Genomic DNA, 18,354 nt, shown 5'->3' with positions numbered 1-18,354 from the left:
TCACATACTCAGAACTAAACATGGAAGTATTTTCAAAAGATCAAAGAATCAAAGATATGATTTAAGCTTGCTACTATACTTCAGTACTTTCTTCTTTTTTTGTATACAACATAGTGGTTGCCTGAGCTCCCTAATTGAGAGAAGCGATAGCATATGTTGGAAAAGAGCAAAAAGAACAGTCCCAGAAAGGTTCAGATTCAAAGAACAACTCCGTCATTTTGTAGATACATGATGGTGAACAACTTCCATGTCTCTGAGCCTAGGTTTCTATATATAAAACAGGAAACTACCTGTACAGGCCAGGTGCATTGGCTCACGGCTATAATCCCAACACTATGAGAGGCCAAGGTGGGAGGATCACTTGAGCCCAGGAGTTTGAGACCAGCCTAGGCAATATAGTGAGACCCCATCTCTACAAAAAAATTTAGAAATTAGCCAGGTATAGTAGTGCCTGTAGTCCCAGCTACTTGCAAGGCTGAGGCGGGAGGATCACTTCTGCCAGGAGATGGAGGCTGCAATGGGCTGTGTTTGCACCACTGCACTCCAGCCTGGGCAACAAAGTGAGATCCTGTCTCAAAAAAAAAAGAGTAATACCTGTACAGCTGTTAAGTTTAACTGAGATAACATATGTATGTAGTAGAGAACCAGTCTCCTCTCTCTTCTTTGCATAATGCTAAAAGACCAGCAATTAGACTAGGGAGAGAGAGAAGAACTTGTTTCGCAAAGTGTTTAATATTTGGTCTCATCATCCTTTGTGAATTCTAATGGTATCATTATCCTCCGTGAATTCTAGTCATCTGTTAACAAATCGTTTAATAAGCTCAGTAAACTATACTGCAGGACTCTGCCCAAGAAGCTTCAGGTAAGCAGAAGAGTAATATCGATCAGTGTGGTTTTCAAAGTGTTATTAGTAACATACACCTCCAGGAGGAACATTAAAAACTGAAGGGAAGGAAAACCACATTCCCATAACAAATCTTTTAGTGGATGATTAGTTGCAAAACATCCTGAAATGCCTGCTAAGACATGTAGTTAATCTACCTATCTATCCATTTGAAAACAACTTTGAAGTTAACTTCAGAGATAAGTTATTTAACAGACTTACACTAAAAGTCAAGCTGATAACCTCATGACATAAAGGGGGGTTTCCTTGATGTACTATAAATGAAAACTCACTGCAAAAGTCTGTCAGGGAGCAAGTTCTATATATCACTAAAATAGCTACTCAGTGTTTAGAATGCCTTGTTAATGAAACCAAGAATCTATTTTCTTTTTTTTTTTTCGAGACAGGGTCTCACTCTGTCACCCAGGCTGGAGTGCAGTGGTGCAATTATGGCTCACTGCAGCCTCAAACTCCTGGACCCAAGCAATCCCCTGCCTCAGCCTCCCAAATTGCTGGGCCTACATGCACACACCACCATGCCCAGCTGTATTTTTAGTAGAGAGGAAGTCTCATGTTGCTCAGGCTGGTCTCAGACTCCTGGGCTCAAGCAATCCCTCCCACCTTGCTGGGATTACAGGCGTGAGCCACTGCTCCCAGTCAGGAGCCTATTATCTCATCTCATGACCTCTACTACCGGCAACCTCTAACTACACAACCTGAAAGCATATTTTTCTAAGGTGTGGCTGGGTAGAAATCTATGAATTCATCAGTAAAAATTTACCCTCAATACTAGGAAAACAATCGAAGGCATCAATCTTTCTGACGACAAGTTTCTCTCTCTCCTGAGGATGATGACGGATATAGCAGCAACAAACATTAAATGAGCAGTTATGATATGCCAGGCAGTTCTCTGCACTTTACATGTATTAAGGTATTCTTTAACCCTTAATTAGACATTGCAAGGCTCACCAATTTACCCACAGTCCACCCAGATAATAAGGGTCAGAGGCAGAATATGAAACCAGAGAATGTGATTCTCAAAGTCCTTGAGCTCTTAATCACTATACTATTTTTCCATGTAAATTATCACAATTTGTAGTATGATAGAATGTCACATTCTGGCGCTCAAACTGGCCATAGTCTTTTTCTTTTTTTGAGATAGGCTGGAGTACAGTGGCATGATCACAGCTCACTGCAGCCTCGACTTCCCCAGACCTACGTGATCCTCCTACCTCAGCCTCTTGAGTAGCTAGGACTACAGGCATGGGCCACCACACCCAGCTAATTTTTGTAAAAATGAGGTTTCACCACATTGCCCAGGCTGGTCCTGAACTCCTGGGCTCAGGCAATCCACCCACCTCAGCCTCCCAAAGTCCTGGGATTACAGACATGATCCACCATGCCCAGCCTCATAGTCTTACATACATTTTAGGTCATCATTTATTTCTAGCTTGCGAACAGGTACTTCCAGAGGGCAGGCCTATGGTCCAAGCCCCAGGAGCCAATCTTTCACTTGGGACTTGTATCTAGAGCACATTGCTGAGAACTCTCAGACTGGGGAGTGGCCCAAGGTAACATTTCTGCAAACTGCAAAGTAGTTGACATTATTTAGTCCTGTTTCCTACCCCTTTTCAGAGCTTAAATCACGTAAATATTCCCTTCACATCTGTGGTGGGTTGAATAGTGTCCCCCCCCAAACCTCATGTCCACCAAGAACCTCATAATGTGACTTTATCTGGAAACAAGGTCTTTGCAGGTGTAATTAGTTAAGGATCTCAAGAGGAAATCATCCTAGATTTAGGGCAGGCCCTAAATCCAACGGCTCATGTCCTTATAAGAAGAGGACAAGACACACAGAGACACAGAGAAAGAAGAGCATGTGAAGACAGGGAGAAACTGGAGTTATGCTGCCAGAAGCCAAGAAATGCCAGGAACCACCAGAAGCTGGAAGAGGCAAAGAAAGATTCTCCCCTAGAATCTGCCCTGTGGACACTTCCTTTTGGGCTTCTACCCTCCTCAACTGTGAGAGAAAACTTCCTATTATTTTAGAGCCACCTAGCTTGTAGTAATTTGTCATGAAAGTCCTAGAAAATGAATGCAACACCTAAACTACAATATTACATTCAAAAAAAAAAAAAAAAAAGGAAAACAGCAGCAGGCACCATACAAAAATATACCAAAAAGATCTAATAAAATGTCCTAGCAGATAGAATCAATAAAATGCAAAGAAAGCAGTTCAATAAAAGGACTGACACAAGAGAATACAATGTGTGGACTTTCAAAATAACCAAGTATTTCCAAAAGCATACTGTTATAAATCTAAACAGCAAAATTTATACACACACACACACACAGAGAGAGAAGAGTTCTTTTTTTTTTTTTTTTTTTTGAGACAGAGTCTTACTCTGTCGCCCAGGCTGGAGTGCAGTGGCATGATCTCAGCTCACTGCAACCTCTGTCTCCTGGGCTCAAGCAATTCTCGTGCCTCAGCCTCCTGAGTAGCAGAGATTATAGGCACGTGCCACCATGCGCGGCTAATTTTTTTGTATTTTTTGGTAAAGATGGAGTTTCACCACGTTGGCCACACTGGTATCGAACTCCTGACCTCAGGTGATCTGCACACCTCGGCATTACAGGCATGAGCCACCACTCCCAGCCCCAAACGACAAAATTATTTTGAATACAAGTGACAGTTGCTTAGCATGGTGTTATTGACAAGGAATAGGAAATTACGTTGAATTTTACATCATATACCTCACCATGAGATAACAGTGATTACAAACAAAGCAATATATATATATATATATATATATATTTTTTTTTTTTTTTTTTTGAGTCGAGGTCTCACCCTGTTGCCCAGGCTGGAGTACAGTGGCCCAATCATGGATCACTGCAGCCTCAAACACCTGGGCTCAAGCAAACCTCCCACCTCAGCCTCCTAAATCACTGGGATTACAGGCATGAGTCACTACTCCCAGCTCAGAAACAATGCAATTAAACATCAATTATCAATAAAGTTGGGTAACATTCAAGAAAGTGTACCTTCATATACCAGCTATCAACCTAAGTTCTACTGGGACTCAAGGTACTTTTTTTGCATTCCATTCAATTTCATTTACATATACAAAAATACACATACATAGTAGCAGCACACACATCCCTTTTTCCCCCCATGGGCTGAAAAATTTAATATTATTGAAATATCCATACAATCGAAAGTGGTCTACAGATTCAATGCACTCCCCATCAAAATTCCAATGCCATTCTTCAAAGAAACAGAAAAAGCAACCCTAAATTTTGTACAAAAGCATAAAAACCCTGATTAACACAAACAATCCTGAAGAAAATGAACAGAGCTGGAGGCATCACACTAGCCAACTTCCACATATACTACAGAGCTATAATAACCAAAACAGCATCTACCATCAACTGATTTTTGACAAATGAAACGTACCTTTCTTAATAGCACAGAATCTTTACATTTTAAATATCTACTAAAATTAGTAGTGAGGGGCCTTTAAAAAGGGGTAGAGCACCAATATCAATACTATAGATAATAACAGCAGATAGCATTTGCCGAGCTCTTACAATATGCCAGGCACTATTTCAAAGACTTTAACATATCAACTCATTTAATCCTTACAACAACCCTAAAGGAGGCAAATACTTTCATTATATCCATTTTACTGATGAGAAAACTGAAACACAGAACTTTTTGAGGTGATGAAAATGTTCTATGTCATAACTGTTGCAGTGATAGTTACATATGAATATATTTATTAAAACGTATTGAACTGGACATGCTGTTGTATATAAATCATACTTCAATAAAGCTGAAGAAAATGAAAAAAGAGGCCAGACATGATGGCTCACACCTGTAATCCCAGCTCTTTGGGAGGCCGAGGTGGGCAGATCACTCGAGCTCCAGAGTTCGAGACCAGCCTGGGCAACATGGCAAAACCCTGTTTCTACAAAAAAGTACAAAAATTAGCTGGGCATGATGTCATGCACCTGTAGTCCCAGCTACTCAGGAGGCTGAGGTGGAAGGATCACTGGAGCCCAGGGAGGTAGAGGCTTCCAGTGTGCTGTGATCATGCCACTGGACTCCAGCCTGGGCACCAGAGAGGGACCGTGTCTCAAAAAAAAAAAAAAAAAAATTGGTCAGGCACGGTGGCTCACACCTGTAATCCCAGCACTTTGGGAGGCCGAGGCGGGTGGATCACCCGAGATCAAGAGTTCAAGACCAGCCTGGCCAACATGGTAAAACCCTATCTCTACTAAAAGTAAAAAATTAGCTGAGCATGGTGGCACATGCCTTTAATCACAGCTACTCAGGAGGCCGAGACAGGAGAATCGCTTGAACCCGGGAGGGGGAGGTTACAGTGAGCCAAGATTGCACCATTGCACTCCAGCCTGGGCAACAAAGAGAGACTCCATCTCAAAATAATAAATAAATAAATAATAAATAAATTAGCTAAGTGTGGTGGCACACACCTGTAGTCCCAGCTACTCAGGAGGCTGAGATGGGAGAATTTCTAGAGCTCAGGAGTTTGAGGCTGTAGTGAGCTGTGATTGCACCACTGCACTGGGCCTGGGCAACAGAACGACTCAAAAAGATGTGCCAAGAAAAAGTGCCACATTCATGTAAAAAAGTTCTACCTTCAAATAGAATAGGAAGGAACAATAAAACTCACGTTTGCCCAAATGCTTTGACAAAATATGATACAATTCACATAGAAAGGTTTAAAAGAGCTATCTCACTACTTGTAAAAGCCAAAAAACTACATAAATACATCCCTATTATCATTGGTATACAAAGTCAGAAAAGCCAGCAGAAAGCTGGGTCTCAATAAAGAGGATAGAAATTTTTAAGTTTGTAGACTATTGCTAATTTGACTTTACATCATTAAACCAAAACTAAAAGAAAATAAACTTATCCCTGCTCTAGACATTCAGCTTCTTACTAGCCGGGGCTCCAAATAATTCACTGAAGCAAAAGGCACCTCTTTCAGTCTAACTGAACAAGGATGGTACTACAAAAGTGGCAAGTATGCTAAATTAGTTGTTCCCTCCTGGCCTGAGAAACTGACCAAAGCATAATTTGTCTGAGATACTTAACAGAAAAGCTGAACGAATGTCTCAATAGCACATAAACTTACCTATCAAATGTTCATAGACGCTACTTTGATCAGTGATACGGTTTGGCTCTGTGCCCCCACCTAAATCTCATCTAGAATTGTAATCCTCACGTGTGGAGAGAAGGAGGTGATTGGATCATGGAGGCAGTTTCTCCCATGCTGTTCTGGTGACAGTGAGTTCTCATGAGAGCTGATGGTTTTATAAGGGGCTCTTCCCCCTTCACTTCCTACAAAGGCTCTCTTGCCTGCTGCCATGTAAGACATGCCTGCTTCCCCTTCCACTATGATTGTAAGTTTCCTGGAGCCTCCCCAGCCATGCAGAACTGTGAAACAATTAAACCTCTTTTCTTTATTCTGGCAGTTCTTTATAGCAGTGTGAGAATGGACTAACACAATCAGGAAAACACCAAATCACTTAAATCTGTTATTAAGTTCATACTGGCTTGGCCATTAAGTAATTTATCAGATACAAAGTATAACTAATACAGAATTCAGGACTAGAAAGTTTTTAAATTAAAGAGGGCTCTATTGCTTAAAAGGTTGGGAATTTCACTGCCTTAAAAAATAAAACCAAAAAAAAAGAGTATAAGCTATTTATAAGCTATTTCTTCCAACAATGTGGGAAATATTAATATACCTTTTCTCCACTGAAAACATGCATAGGCAAGGCCTACTAGACTGATAGGAGTAAGACTAGTTTATCATTTTTCATAGCTTGTTAATACAAAACTACAATACACTTCATTTTCTCAGGTAAGGGGTATTATGTGTAATTCTATAACTTGGTCTAGCCAGATAGGTCCCCTGAGATTAAAACATTTCTCTTTTTGCACAGACTTGTATAAAAACTGAAAAAAAAAGGGAAGCTGGTACATGAACAAAAAAGCAGTGGTTAAACTTTTTTTGTATATCTTCCCCACTAGATTGTGAACTTTGACCATAAAATATGCAAAACACGGCCAAGTACAGTGGCTCCTGCCTGTAATCCCAACACTTTGGGATGCTGAGGTGGGTGGATCACCAGAGGTCAGGAATTCAAGACCAGCCTGGCCAACATGGTGAAACCCCATTTGTACTAAAAATACAAAATTAGGCCAGGTGCAGTGGCTCATGCCTATAATCCCAGCACTTTGGGAGGCCAAGGCAGGCGGATCACCTGAGGTCAGGAGTTTGAGACCAGCCTGGCCAACATGGTGAAACCCCATCACTACAAAAAATATAAAAATTAGCCAGGCATGGTGGCACGTGCCTGTGGTCCCAGTTACTCAGGAGGATGGGGCAGGAGAATCGCTCGAACCCAGGAGACAGAGGTTGCAGTGAGCCGAGATCACCGCCATTGCACTCCAGCCAGGGGGACAAGAAGGAGACTTCGTCTCAAAAAAAAGAAAAAAAAAAAGACTTCATTTTTGTTTCCCCAGTTGAACACTAAATAGCAAAACCCCAATACTGAAACTGATGCTACCATTTCCAGTGTATTTTCCAGTTCACTCTCCAACTGAATCCTCCAACCATCCGGTGAAATAAGGAGAATGGATTACCCTTCCTTTTCTCAGAAGAGGAAGCAAGCTCAGAGGGCTGAAGAAACTGGTTCAAAGTTACTGAATTAGTAACTAGAACTCTAAGTCTACTATCTTACAAGTGGATGCCCCTTCTAGGCAACAACTACAATTCTCACTGAAAATTTTGTTTAAAATGTCACTGAAATACATGAAGCCACGCCAAGGGTAATTCATAAAGCACTTAAATACTTTGTAGTTGCTGGAAATGTTTTGCAGCTGCTGGCCAAAGATTATTATGGAAATACTACTAGAATATTTCCTCTCAATAGAAAAAGAGAATATTTTACAAGATTAATAGTTTCAAAATGATTCTACAACCAATCATAATGCAGTCTGCTTTTGCTATTAAAAAAAACTCTCATCTTACCTAATTCTAAATTTCAGCTCCTTTAAACCTTTCCAAACACTAAATCCAGCATGACCAGTGTTTGCTCCAAATTAGGACCATAGACAACCTCCTCCACCTCCCTGCTCACCCCAATGCAAAATGATATTCAGCATCTTCTATGTCAATCAACAAGTGGTTTTCAGTTTTATTTTTACTTTTACTTTTCAACTGTAAAGAGCAGCAGCTTGACACACAAAAGCAAAAAGTAGAGAAATATTTTCGAGAATAGGTAAACAAAACTGAACTTTTTCTATTCTGTTCCTGAAAAGGGCAATAATAGAAACTTTACAGACATCGCTCTTAAAACTAAAGCAAGAAATAAGAATCTTTATACATTATATATACAAGGAAAAGAAAATATACACTAGAAGCTAGGTTACAACTTGACATAAAAGACTTGCAATATTTCCTTCTCTAGTAGAAATCTAGTAAATGTCATTAAATTATCTTGTCAGCTTACCACATTTTCCTCAGCCTAGGTCTTTTATACTTGCTAGTTCACTGACCTGAAACACTCTCCCACGCTTCCTCCTTCCCATCATCAGTTCAAGTCCCATCCTGGGAGAGGCTTTCTTCAACCCACTCAATCTAATGGTCTAATCTATTAATTTCTCTAGGGTGTGGCGTTCCTTGGCTTGAAAATATTCATCACAGGTTTTTTGTTTTGTTTTTTGAGATAGGGTCTCACTCTGTCCCCCAGGCTGGAATGCAATGGCACGATCATAGCTCACTGCAGCCTCAAACTCCTGGGCTCAAGCAATCCTCCCGCCTCAGCCCCCCAAGCAGCTGGGACTACAGGAGCGTGCCACCATGCCTGGCTTTTTTTTTGTAAAGAGAGAGTCTCCCTATGTTGCCCAGGCTGGCCTCAAAGTCCTAAGCTCAACTGATCCTCCAGCCTTAGCCTCCCAAAGTGCTGGGATTACAGGCATGAGCCACTGTGAGCCTGGCCTACCACAAGTTTTATTACATATTCATTTTGTGTTTGTTTAATGGCTGTTTCTACCAACAGAGTATAAGCTCTCCAAAGTCCACCAGTGGGTTTTAAAAAAAAAATACATTTATTAAGGTATAATTTACACACTAAAATTTGCACTCCAGCCTGGACAACAAGAATGAAGCTCTGTCCCCCCCACAAAAAAAAAAAAAAATTGAACATAAGGCTGGGCAAGGTGGCAAGGTGGCTGACGCCAGTAATCCCAACACTTTGGGAGGCAGAAGCAGGCAGATCACCTGAGGTCAGGAGTTTGAGACCAGCCTGGGCAACATGGCAAAATCCCGTCTTACAAAAAAATACAAAAATTAGTCAGGCGCAGTGGCAAGCACGGTAGTCCCAGCTACTCGGGAGGCTAAGTCAGAAGAATCGTTAGAACCTGGGGGGCGGAGGTTGCAGTGAGCCGAGATTGCACCACTGCACTCCAGCCTGGGCGACAGTGATGCCCTGTCTCAAAACAACAACAACAACAACAACAAAAAACAGTAATTTATACTACTATAGTGCCCAAATTCAAAATTTGTATACGATGATGGAGGAGCTATGTAGCGATGGATTGAGGTTATTCATAAATGATTATAAAAGCAGTTATTTTATTGGTGGGGAATCACTGACAAGTCAACAGATTCATTTCAGCCATTTTCTGTCCTAAAACAATGACATTCTAATAAAAAAAAACTAACATTTACACCACCCAACGAATTATGCCACTGCAATATGCCCTTCTACATTTTCCAAGAACTTAAGCTGTGTCACACAGGTGTCTAAATTAGTAATAAAATTAAATTGTATAAACTATTACTCCAATTTCAAAAGCAGCACGGATTAAAAAAGTAAGAAGGGGGCAAGGCACGGTGACTCACGCCTGTAATCCCAGAACTTTGGGAGGCTGAGACAGGCGGATCACTTGAGGTCAGAAGTTCGAGACCAGCTTGGCCAACATAGTGAAATCTCATCTCTACCAAAAATATAAAAATTAGTCGGGCGTAGTGGCGGGCGCCTGTAGTCCCAGCTACTCAGGAGGCTGAGGCAGGAGAATCGCTTGAATCCGGGAGGAGGAGGTTGCAGCGAACCGAGATCGCTCCACTGCACTCCAGCCTGTACGACAGAGCGAAACTCTGTCTCAAGGGAAAAAAAAAAAAAAAAAAAAGAAGGCGCTCCCAATGGATATACAAATAATTATCAGTGCATTCAATTCCATCAACAAGCACTTAGTAAATGCACAGTACCTGTGAGAAAACCAGGCCAACAAGCATTTCAAGGTTACCAAAAAAGGAAGGTTGAAAACAGCCTCACACTAACCCAGCTCTAAAAAGACAAACAATTCAAAACCACCCTTTAATGTCTGTCTCTCTAAACAGGTGCACCTCAGTTAATGTTAATAGTCTGCATTACTACTGGTAATGATTCTGGCTACCATTTTAGATTATCAGATCCTTCAAAGTAAATGCCCAACTTTTTTCACTGATTAGAAGGCGAAACGGGGAACCAAATGAAATAATCCACCGTCTTTCTAACAGTCAGTTTGATTTTAACTGATTACAAACAAAAAGGGCTTAACAGTTTCCCACTGCGCAAATGTGCCAACCGATTCCTACAACCTCATCTAGGAAACTAGGCGTGCCACGTGAACCCTAATGCTATACAAAGTGTCCCCCTCCAGCCTGGCCTATGCAGAGCGCATTCTAGACAATGCCCCAGTGCACCAACAGCCCAATTTTGGCTATATTCTCTGAGCGATTTAAGGAAGTCCGCAACCACTCATCTCACGTGACCTTAAAAACGGGCGCAGTAGAGCCCAGAATAAAACACACTCCTTTTTCTTCTACATCAACTTCACTGCCCAGCATGAAGTGGGCGGGGAAGAGGCGCAGCGCCAGTGGGCAGGAGAGGTCAGCAAAGAAACGTGGGATGTCGCGCCATCTACTCTGGAGGGGCTGGAGGTGAGGGGCACGCCCGCTCAACTGCACTGCAGCCGCTGCAAATCCAAGGCTGCCACACCCCCCGGCAACCAGGGACACGGCTTCATCTTCCTCTTTCTCCAGCGGAAAGGGGGCCCTCTCCACGGAACGCCCCACCTGCTGGAGTCCTCCACACCCCGAAACGCAACGCCCGGGAGCAGGCGCGGGTGGCAGGCGGCGCTGGGGGGCAACAGGAGCGGAAGGGCCGCGGCGACCTGCAACCCGCGCATGCGCAGATCCGGGTACCCGCCCGTTTACCTACCGTTGGAACCGCGATGCCCCGTTCCCTGGCCGCGGCCGCTTCTCCAGGACCCGCGGCGACGGCAAGAGGGCGAGAACTGAGGCCCCAACTGGCTCCGCGGCCGGGAAGCCTCTTCCTGGGGCGGCCGCTGACGAGAGGTTAAAGCTACGGCTGTGGCGCGGGGCCAGCCCGGTAAGCGACCCCCGGATACCCCCGGCGGTGGTGGCGGCGGAGACGCGGAAGACGGGGAGGCAGTGGCGACACAGGCGGCGGCTGAGGTGCAGAGCCTCCCTAACGGCGAGCGGGAGGAGAGCGGCTGGCGGGCGGAGGCCGGGCCGGACGTGACGTGCGTGGGAGGGGGCGGGGCGGCCGCTGGCGTGGGCGGGGCGGCGAGGGTCCCCACCCCCACAGCATCCCGGGCCGCGGCCCTGGGTCCTGCAAGCTTGAGGACTGCGGTTCCTCTTCCACCATTTGGGCTCCTGAGTTAGGGTGCGAGCAGCCAGGCGCGGTCCCGAGGCGGGTTGTGGGCTCCTCGGTTTGGGGAGGTTGGGGAACAGAGAGGACACTGGGGAGAGGAAAGATAAAGGGAAAATCCGGAACACAGAGATCGCTTCTGGTCTCTGCGGAGGAAGCCATGCTCCTCCCTGCAGGCGGCCAGAAAAACCCAGGGCGCCCATATCCAGGTGAGGAGCACAGAGACCTGAACCGAAAACCGCTGGGGGAGGCCTAAGCGGTGACTCCTGTTCCCATTCCCAGAGATGTGAGTTAGATCCGGGACCACGGGGCTGCACCTGCGTCCTGCCCGCCCGCACCCTACCCCTTCACCTCAGGACCTGACCTAGACTCGCGAGAGGACAGTAAGGCTTCGGTGCCTTGACAGTCTGGGACTGTGGAAGTCGATAGGCTTCGGGCTCACAGGGAGCTTTGTATACTAAAATCAGCCAGCTGCGGAGGCAGAGCTGAAAGGAGACAGAAAGAATGAGCTCTCTGAACTTGCATGGCTACCCAGACCATCCCTACAACTCCCTTGAGCTCACAAAGGTATGAATATTGAGCCAATCTCTTCTTTGTTACAGTCTGTTAAGGGCTTTGAGATCTTCCATTTGGACTCCTTGACGGCCGGTAGATCAACACCTGTTCAAAAAATAGCAGCCACCACAATTCAGTTGTCCCTTACCTGCCTGAGCTGGAAGTCAGTAACCTGGAAAATGTAAAACAAGAACCCTCATAGAACTTGGGACAAGATTTGAAAAAAATAAAGTCACCCTATGAAATGATCTGTAAATGGGCTACAGAGGCCAGAGTGTCTCCCACATTTCATCAGAGAGAGTAAACCATGTGTAACCTAAGTGTCACATACCCAGTTAATGCTGTCATAATCGAAGGGTGGGGTCCACAAAGAGTCTAAAACCAGAAGAATCTGAATAAGAATGTTCTATGAAGCTCCCAGGAACTCTGTCCAGGAACAGGCAACTGATTCTAATGACCAGAACCAACACTTAGTCTCAGGGCAGTTAAATCTTAATTCAGATTCACTCACTCATTCAACAGATACTTAGTGAATGCTTACTATGTTCTAGTCTCTTAAGATACGTCAGTAAATCCCTGCCTTCGTGGAGTTTATATCCTAGCACACCTAAATTCTGGATCTCCGTTAAGAGCATACAAAGGCCCATGCATACTCTGATTCCAAACTCAGCCAGTAGCCTTTCTATCATTCAGGGAGCCTCTCAAATACATCTACATACCCAGTAAGAAGCGACTGTCCAAGGCATATAACTAGGACTAGTTATACTAGCTGTACAGTTTTTGTCAATAAATTCATATCATGGTTTACAAATCGGACACTGTTCACTGGGTTGAATTGCTTTATCCGAATTAATTTCTCAGAGCCTGATTAAACTTGAGTGTAGTGAAATAAGTTTCCAAATCTGCCAAGCAGGATCAACAGAGCCTGATTTCAGAACAGCCCAGTGAAGATGCAGCTTGTGCATTTAGCCTTGTATCTCTCTTTAAATATCTTAAATGAAAGCTTTACCTGTGATTCCATGCTTGGAGAACAGGAGCAATATGATTGCTTCAAAAGCTTTATCATAAGTAAAAGTCTTGAGAGTAAATCCGAAGAGAGTTAAAAACCTCCTCAGCCTGCCCCACATATGCAACACAGGCTCTTGTTGACATAACTGACTGTAATAAATACTTTGCTCTGAGTATGAAACCTAAGATGTAAGCTCCCAGCGGGAAGGATTCCCTTGCCTTTTTTTTTTTTTTTTTTTTTTTGTGAGACAAGGTGTTGCCCTGTCACTCAGGCTGGGGTCCAGTGTCTGGATTATGGCTCAATACAGCCTCAACTTCTTGGCCTCCAGCAACATTCCTACCCTAGTCTCCTGAGTAGCTGGGACTACAGGGACATGCCACCATGCCTGGCTAATTTTTAAATTTTTTTAGAGATGGGTTTCCCTATGTTGCCCAGGCCTGTCTTGAACTCCTGGCCTCAAGTGATCCTCCCACTTCAGCCTCCCAAAGTGCTGTGATTACAGGCGTGAGCCACCGTGCCTGGCCTCCCTTGCATTTTTATACCCTACCCACAAATTATGGAATCTCAAAAAACAAATGAATTGGTCAATGACCATTTTCCCCCTCAAAAACTGCAGAACATATTCTTGGAAGATATATTCTCTAGATCCTACTTGATAATATAAAAACAGTATGTTCAACATAGGGGGCACATGGGCTATAATTCAAAACAAACAGTTTTATTTTGTATCTTTTGCCATGCCTTTCAATTTGTGCAGTGGGAGTAGATCTGTCATGTACCTAATTGAAAACTCAGGCAGGTTCCATGAGTTTTTAGGGGTTCTGTGGTCTCCTTAGGAATAGAGTCCTGTTGTCATTGAGTCACAAAGAGTGAAATGTTTTCCTCTTTTTCAGCTGGGAACAGTTGTCTCATTGCTTGCCCTAAAGAGGGGACCATAGCCATCTTTAACGTGCCTAGTCTTTCTCCTCCCAGCTTAACTAACCATAACCAAATCTGGGGAAGGCAGGGAGAAAAAGGAGCAGGAAAGTTGTAACTTTGTATGATGGTTTGACATTCCCTGGACATAGTAGATGCTTAAAGCTGACTTTTTTTTTCATGGATACCTCAGAGACCACCACCATCCTCCTTCTCTGGTGGTTTCTCCCCAATAATTCTATTGGTCTAAGCGTAAAGCTATTTTGGCAGTTATTTACTTCTTTCCATGCACCTCCAACTACTTGTCTGTTGAAACCTGGGCATCTCTGTAAAGGCCCTGTCAGATAGGATCTGAGATGACTCTCACACTCGTCCATTTGCAAGTGACCTTTATTGTGGGACAAGGTTGTGCACTCCGTACCCTAGGGGGTGCTATTCACATCATCCTCACTGTAGTTTTGTATGTTATTTATTTTAATGTTTTTCCAGCAGGTGGCAGTAAAGTGTTTTGTCCAAACTAAATTACAACGACTACTTCCCAATAGATGGAAGCAAAGCGTCTGGACGAAGGAGAGCTTTTTTCTCATGGTGCTGCTGTGTTAGCCTAGTGACAGCTCTGTATGGCTCACACCTGGTCCACAGGAAGCTCTCAGGCACCTCTTGCCCGAACAAACTTGGGAGTACAGGCTAATCCCAGTGCAGATTCAACATTCCTCTACTCTGCTGCCAAAACAGCCGCCAGCCTATGGGAGTCAGACACAGGCCCACAGTGCCCCTCAGACTGCAAGAGGCACAGGTCAAGTGCTCTGAGCAGTTCCATTGAAGGCCCACTCCCTTGATTTGAGGTAAAAGGCAGGCAGGCACCTGTGGTAAGAATCACAGCTCACCAGCAACAGTCTCCAAAGACATTGTCCTCAATAATTCTGGTTTGGCCTTTTATAACTAAATAACTGTGAGTATTTAATCTACCTGCTTTGTCTAAATCCTCTGAAATTTCTAGAGGGGGTCTAGCTCAGAAATCACTTTAGTTTTTTGGTGGATGGAGGGAAGAAGATGGTTTCTTTTGTAATAATCTTGTTGCTTCAGTTAAAACAGTGGTTCTCAACTGCGACAATTTTGGGGGACCATGTGTGCAGACATTTTTGGGGTTTTTTTAAACACTTTTTTTCCTTCTGAATTCAGGATCTGCTGAATACAGACATTTTTGATTGTCACCACTGGAGAGGTGCTATTGGCTGGTGGGTGAAGGTCAAGGATGCTGGTAAACATCCTTTATGGCACAGGACAGCCCCTACAGCAAAGAACAGCAATTCTGTTTGTTACAGAGATGAGAGAATACCTCACTAAAAGAATACTTCAAAATTACATCACTTTTTCTTCTTTTTTCCTACAAGTTCTTTACCTGTAGATGGAAACGTCACATTTCAATATATCAATAGAGTCAAAAATAGCATTTGCAATAGCTATTTGGCCAGGATGAGAAGTGACTGGTATAGACCAAGCCTTTGTGTTTCCAAGACTCCCTCTGGAGATGAGGCCATGCCAGGAAAATTACTACTTGAGATAAAATTGTTATTTATTTGCAAGATGACTTTTAAGCCTGGAAAACAAGCATTCTATCCAGCTCATCTGAACAGAGGCATTATGCCTCTCAGAAGTAAGGTCATGAGTCACGTCACTGTAGAAGGAATATATCTTTGCTACAACCTGGACTGCATTCTAGATGCCAGGGAGGACCTCAGCATATCTGCCTCCCCAAGGTCATCAGTGTCACTGGAATGAGACTTGAAGTCAGGAAGTAGCTCTCTGTCTCTGCAGTTACTTTACAGATGGCTAATAATGCCCTCATTATTCACAGAGAATGCAAATGGATTCTTCCCTCCTTTACATGAGTTTGACTGAATTCGGCTCTCCCAGATGTAGCAGGATGTTGAGCCTTTCCCTTGCACCATCAGTAAGGAAACTTTTAATCAGGTGTTTTCCTTACCGTTACTGATCTCCCTGAGCAAGGCTGTTTGAGTACTGGGATATAGATTAACTTGTGTTCAGTTAAGGCTGCCTTGTCTTTCTTAATACAATGTTAATAAGAAACAAGCCACCCTAGCCAGAAAAGCCAAAAAGATATATTCTATCCCCACCAATTCTATCACTTAAAAGTAAAATAGATGCAACAAACATTCCAAGTTCCAGTTCTAGCCCTGTTACTAGCCTTTTGACTATGGTCAAGTTACTTAGTTGTACCTTAGATTCCCCATTAGTCAAATAGGGAAACTAAGACTTAAATGAATTGGTATGCATAAAAGTGCTTTATTAGCCATATACAATTTTTTCAGTTCTCTCTCCTATACTGCATTCAGAGGCCTAGAGAACAATCTGAAAATGTCTTGCTTTCATATCTGGATTTTTATTGCTAGGAATGAGGCCCGGTGTGAACACCTTTCTTGACAGAAGTTGCCAAATCTTTATCTATTTGTAAATGAAAACCAAGAACCACTGAGAATTCCCCCAAACTCTTGGTGCTGGTTTTAAGATCTTCTGAGCCTTGTAAGTTATAGTAAATACAAGCACATCTCTTCCCCAATTAGAAGCATATTTACACTGCCCATTTGTAGAACAGGACATGACTGTAAATACAGATAGGAAGCCATCATTACATGCAGTCTTGTGTGCAGGGAAAAACAAGTGCATATGGAGATGAGATTGTGACTACTCTTGATTCTTACAGAGCAGTAAAATGCTATCAAATTCAGTCAAACTCAGCTAATTAATTTTCTCCTTGAGGTAGTCTCCTCTACTGGGAAGAAAGGAAGAACTAAAAACACATCAAATTTAAATCCTCTGGTAAAAGAGAAGCAACTCACCATTAGAGAGATGTATTGCTGGCTCTTCCAAGAAATGGAGTGGAAATCTTTCTGTGCCACTTTGCCCAGGACCATTGTGCCAGTGTGCAAGAATGTGTGTTTTTCATAAACAGAAAAATATCACTAGCTGCAAAGAGAAGAAACTGTTCCAGGGTGTACAAATCCCACGCCAACCTCCAAAATAATGGCAAATACTGTTCTGATCTTAGCAACCCAGAATAACCTTTGTGCCATTTATTTATTCAACACATATTTCTTGGACAGCTGTTATGGGTCAGGCACTGTGCTGGGGGACGTGATCACGATCTCTGCCCTGGAAAAGCTTCATCTTACATATCTCTGGAATAAAATCCTTTGTTTAATAGAACCAAAGTTAACATAATGTGGATTTCAGCTTCTGTATTCACTCATATAGCCACTGGTGCCAGTCACATCCAGTTTAGAGAGCTGGAACAATTGACAGTAAGTCTCATCTTTGCCAAGTCCACATATTTGGCCTGATAACTTAGAATTCAGTGCATGACAATAATGTAAGCCAATACTATCATCAGCTATAAGACTAATTTGTTTTGATTTCTTTATTAAATTCCTATAATCAGCTAGATATTTTTTCCACAATCAGAACTTTTAGTGTTAAAAATAAATAAATAACAAAGAATAAATATCCCTTTCTCTTCATCTGCCCGTATCCATATAGGGGAAAGAAAAAAGTATTCAGAGATTCAGTGAGATTATGACCTTCATAAAGTCATGAACTTTCTGCTGCCTTTTTAACCAGAAATCTAGGCAGGAGGGTCTCACCATTTTGCATACCCTACCTGTTCCTTAGAGGCTCTAGGCTTTTGAGCCTTCCTATCATTTGACCAGCCAGGTTGCTTCTCAGCACCTTTTTTTTCCCTTTGAGTCAGGGTCTTGCTTTGTCTCCCAGGTTGGGGTCCAGTGGCCCAATTATAGCTCACTGCAGCCTCAATATCCCAGGCTCAAGCAATCCTCCCACCTCAGCCTCCCAAGTAGCTGGGACTACAGGTATGTGCCACCATGTCCAGTTTTTTTTTTTCTTTTTCTTAGAGACATATTATCACTACATTGCCCAGGGTGGCCTCTAACTCCTGGGCTCAAGAGATCCTCCCACCTCAGCCTCCCAAAGTGCTGGGATTACAGGCATGAGCCACCATGCCTAGCCTTCAGGCACCTTCCATTCAGACCACATTTTCTGTGGCAAACTGACAACGCCAATGTTTGCAGATTGCAGTCTAACTACAGCTGTATTTTTTGCCAAACATTTACACCTAACTGCTCTTTTCCACTAAAGTATATAACAATTTACAGAAGCATTTAATGTTTTCTGAATCCCCAAGCTCATCAGCAGAGAAGCTCCA

At 43.2% G+C, this 18,354-nt stretch overlaps 1 protein-coding gene across 3 annotated transcripts in view; it reads right to left on the bottom strand.

The window, feature by feature from the left end:
- Positions 1 to 17,646, bottom strand: part of FAM13B (family with sequence similarity 13 member B) — a 100,436-nt gene extending 82,790 nt beyond the window's left edge. For 2 of the 3 annotated variants that reach the window (XM_030828705.1, XM_030828707.1), the window contains exon 1: positions 11,183 to 11,513. The gene's annotated coding sequence lies outside the window, so the exon portion shown is untranslated. Of the gene's footprint in view, positions 1 to 11,182; positions 11,514 to 16,975 lie in introns of those variants that run through there. The other variant, XM_030828706.1, reaches the window with a different exon arrangement.
- Between the last annotated feature and the right edge of the window lie 708 nt (positions 17,647 to 18,354).

The sequence above is a fragment of the Nomascus leucogenys genome, chromosome 2 (assembly GCF_006542625.1).
Source record: "Nomascus leucogenys isolate Asia chromosome 2, Asia_NLE_v1, whole genome shotgun sequence".
Lineage (NCBI taxonomy): Eukaryota > Metazoa > Chordata > Mammalia > Primates > Hylobatidae > Nomascus > Nomascus leucogenys.
The sequence above is the reverse complement of the archived record's forward strand: the minus strand, read 5'-3'. Positions and strand labels throughout refer to the sequence as shown.